The sequence below is a fragment of the Nuphar pumila genome, chromosome 16 (genome assembly GCF_984573655.1).
Source record: "Nuphar pumila chromosome 16, dmNupPumi1.hap1.1, whole genome shotgun sequence".
In the NCBI taxonomy this organism is placed as follows: domain Eukaryota; kingdom Viridiplantae; phylum Streptophyta; class Magnoliopsida; order Nymphaeales; family Nymphaeaceae; genus Nuphar; species Nuphar pumila.
In genome coordinates, this window is record NC_143264.1 from 77,076,611 (window position 1) to 77,081,304 (window position 4,694).

Consider the following 4,694-nt stretch of genomic DNA (forward strand, 5'->3'; position numbering starts at 1 on the left):
TGTTAGCATATCTGGCACTGGACACCATAAACAGGAGCTAATATCATCCACTGATACTGAACCTTTGTTCTGTGTAGGATGTGTTGGAAACAAAATTTTTATGGGACCCACCAAAAGTATAACTACCATTAAATTGAGATCAATGTTGAATGCTAGGCAGACCAAAAATATGAAAAACAGTAAGCTGCTGAAATCATCTGATTCTGAACTATGTAACATGCATGGTAGAAAGAACAAGATTCGTTGTAATAAAAGTTACAAATTGGTACAAGTTCCATAACATCAAAATGCTGGTGGGCATCCAATTCTATTTGCATTGCAAACAGGATGGTGGTCATCTTCTCATGTAGATCATGCATGTGGGTGGTTTATGTCAATTACACTCTCCCCTCCTGATGATGCCAGGCATCTATCAGATTGCTGGCACACAGTAATTCCAACTTTACTATCTTGTTCTTGATGAGGGAAAGAATAAAGATTGAAATTTTGACAAGCCAACAAAGACCCATATCAAAATAATGAAAATTAGCCTTCTAACAAGAAAAGGAAAGATAAACTATCTTGGTCTAAGGCGCTTGGGCTCAAGCTTTTTAACCTTGCTTCATTCAGATGTCACCATTAGCAGCGAAGATACTTTTTTTTTATAGGCAAGCTGGTGTTAGGCAGACCCCTACCAGTTCATTCAGAAAGAAAAAAATTAACTTACAAAAATGGGCACCAGTCTGGGCGGCGGTCACCATTCCCCCTCTTGCTAACTGTGCTAGCTTTTTACACATTTTTTTTACACTTCTTGTATGAGAGTCTAATACTATCAAATGAATAAACAATATCTACAAGCTTTTCCAAAAAAATGGAATACCGACCTCTTCCTTCCAATGTTCTGATTAGGCGAGCAACTACGTCCGCTCTGTTAGATTCAATTATCACTTTCCTTATTCGTTGTAGGTTCTGCAAAACTTGAGTCCATACTAACCATTCTCCTTCCTGAAATTGTCCCTCCACTCTATCCTACCCTGTCACAATAACTTCACCCTGACCCGAGGGTGTAACCCACACACCAAAGATCAGTATACATCGTTCAGAGATTGAGTTTCACCCATCCATGTGGTGGTGGTTCCCAATCACTTAGGAAACGCCATTTAACTGCCAGCTTGAGTGATGAATTCCTCAGAACGACCATTACATGCTCTCGAACTGTCTTGAAAATAATCTCACCTAGCCTTCAACAAGTGATGGTTTTATTTTCAAAGATGAATGCATTCTGTTCCTTCCATATCGCCCACACCGTGACATGAAAGGAGATTAGCCAGCATCTTCTGACCTGCTTATTCCTGAATTTCACACTTGCCCAGCTCTGCAGACTCCTTATCGAATTTGCCGGTCGCCAGTGCTTACTAAACATCGATGTTATCCTGTTCCAGATCTGTCTTATCCAATTGCAAGTGAAAAATAGGTGTGCATCTCTCTCTTCCGACTGCTGGCAGAATACACATCTACTCGCCAACTGGTATCCCATTGATTTTAACCTATTAAGTGCGAGCAACTTACCATCAACTGCAAATTTAACAGTCAAGCATGTATGTAGGGGGCAAAAGCTCGCCCATACTAGCTTGTAAAACTTATCCTGCCACCCTTTTTCCTGACTAACTCCCACACATTGCTTTGAGAGCTCATTTTTTCTAGTCCAACACACCCGATCCTTAGCCCCCGGGTCCCATTCTAACTTTTCAACCTCTTGCTGGATCAGCAATGGGAGCCGGACTCGTGTGTCAATGATCTTCATCATAGGAACCCTGCCAACATCTATCATATCCCTCACCCTAACGTGTCTCAGAGTTGGATATAGCACCTATGTTGTGCTTGGGCCAGGTGAAGAATTAATGGACCCAATTTTGTGTTAGGAAAACCACGAGCAAGAAACAACCAAAAAGAAAACAAAGAACAAAAACTATTAAACAAAACACAAGAAGAACACAGATTTACGTGGAAAAACCTCTCCTCAAATCCGAGAGAAAGTAAAAAACCACGGTCGCCCAGAGAGAAATTTTATTACTCTTTTCCAACCGTTACAAGATGGGGAAAGAAAAACGAGAATATAAACAAGGCAATGGCGACAACCCTAACCCTAACCAAATCGGGTCGGGGGGGGGGGGGGGCTGCCCCCCTATAACCCCCTGCCAGGGGGGAGCCCCCGGACCCCCCTTCCTGCAAGGGCAAAAACAATGAATCAGGCTCCACAACTCATCATTTCGCCCAAGGGTCAAAACCAACACTCGGTAGCTAAACCATCCCTTACTACCCAATTTAATCCTTTACTCAAGGATTTCACACCATATTTCACTCCCTTCCACCCACACGATGATAATTTTCCCGGCCTAGGAACCCACATTGATTCATTTGCTATGTGTTTGCATAGCACTAGCTGAGCCCATGGATATCCAGAATTATGGAGGAGGCGCCACGGAAGTTTTGCTATGGCTGCTGAATTCACTTTCCCCATTCTTTTAAGCCCTAGACCGCCCTCCAATTCTGGTTTTGTTGCTGCCTCTCAGTTGAGAAGATGCACATGTTTGCTCTGCCTGTTATCAAACCATAAGAAGTCCCTCAATTTTCTCTATCAAATGAATTATTGTCATTGGAAGCTTGAAGCAGCCCATCCAATACTGGGGAATGTAGCTAATACAGACCGAATCAAGGTCAGCCTGGCTGCTCTTGCCAACAAGTTTCCTTTTCAGGCCTCCAGTCTCTTTCTGAATTTATCTACTAGAGGGGCGCACATTCCTTTTTTTAGCTTCCCTGTGAAAAGAGAAACTCCTAGGTATATATGGAGCTGGAAGGCTCTTCAACTGCCATTAGCTTATTTGTTTGATGAATAAGGCACAGCTCGTGCTTGTAAAATATTGAAAGGGACAAATGCCAACTTTTCTTTACTCACTCAGAGCCTAGAGTGCCTCCTAAACTCCTCTAACACTGAAAGGAATTTCAATAATGAGTTCTTATCCTGCAGAAAAAAAGTGCATCACCCGCATAAAGTTGTGATCTCATTTAAAACTCTTCACCTGAATGGGGATGATGTTTCCATCATTTACTTCTTTTTTCAACCTTTGAGTCAATTGTTTCATGATCAGAAGGAACAAATATGGCGACATAGGGTCCCCTTGTGGTATCCCTCGCCCACTCTCAAACAGCTCCCCAGGTTCTTCGAACAGAGCAGTCTTGATGCATTGCATGATTAAAACTATCCAGAAGGGCAGTTGGCCCAGATGGTAGTTGGCCCAGATGGTATACCTATCGAAACTTGAAAATGCTTGGGGGAGAAAGGTTTAGAATGATTGACAAATCTTTTTAACAAGATTTGGCGGACAAATAAGATGCCTAATAAGTGGAGGAAGAGTACTTTGGTGCCTCTATATAAGAATAAGAGTGATATACAAGATTGCACAAACTATCGTGGTATAAAACTCATGAGTCATATTATGAAACTTTGAGAGAGGGTGATTGAGTCTAGGTTGAGGAAGGTTGTCATGATATCGGAGAATCAATTTGGTTTTATGCCTGAAAGATCAATTAACGGAAGCAATACATCTTCTTAGACAACTTATTGAGAGAAATAGAGAGAGGAACAAAGATTTGCATATGGTTTTTATTGATTTAGAGAAGGCATACGATAGAGTACCTAGGGACGTTCTCTGGTGGACAATGATAAAGAAAGGTGTTTCTCTCAAGCACATTAGTATAATTAAAGATATTTATGAAGGAGTAGTAACCAATGTCCGCACTTGTGGAGGGGTGACAACCAATTTTCCTATAAAAGTTTGGTTACATCAAGGATCTACTTTAAGCCCTTTCCTATTTGCTATAGTGATGGATGAGCTTACGAGATCAATTCAAGAAAATGTGTCGTGGTGTATGTTGTTTGCTGATGATAATGTTTTGATTGATGAGTCTAAAGCCGGGGTTAATGCTAAGTTAGAATTATGGAGACAGACATTGGAAGCAAGAGGTTTTAAGTTGAGTAAGAGTAAGACAAAATATATGGAATGTCGGTTTAGTAAGCAACGAAGTAGTGATGGGAATGTAGTGAAGCTTGGTGAGCAAGAAATACCGGTGGATGACTGTTTCAAATATTTGGGATCTATCATTCAAAAGTATGGAGAAATTGATGGAGATGTAAATTATAGGATAAAGGTTGGGTGGATGAAATGGAAAAGTGCAACTGGAGTGTTGTGCGATCGTAGAATGCAATTGCGGTTGAAGGAAAAGTTTTATAGGGTGACTATTAGGCCCGCTTTACTATATGGTACAGAATGTTAGGCTGCCAAGAGACATCATATTCAAAAAATGAGTGTAGTTGAGATGCGTATGCTTAGATGGATGTGTGGAAATACAATAAAAGATAAGATTCGGAACGAGGAGATACGTAAGAAGGTAGGCGTTGCACCCATTGAAAATAAGATGAGAGAGAATCGTTTACGGTGGTTTGGACATATTCGGTGAAGACCTAATGATGCTCCAATTAGAAAGATGGAGAAATGGGAAAATATATTAGTTAAAAGAGGTCGGGGTAGGCCTAGGAAGACATGGATGAAGATGATAGGAAAGGATATGAATGCTTTGAACCTCACCGAGGACATGGCATTGGATAGAAATGATTGGAGGAGAAGGGTTCATGTGGAAGACTCAGAATGATTTTC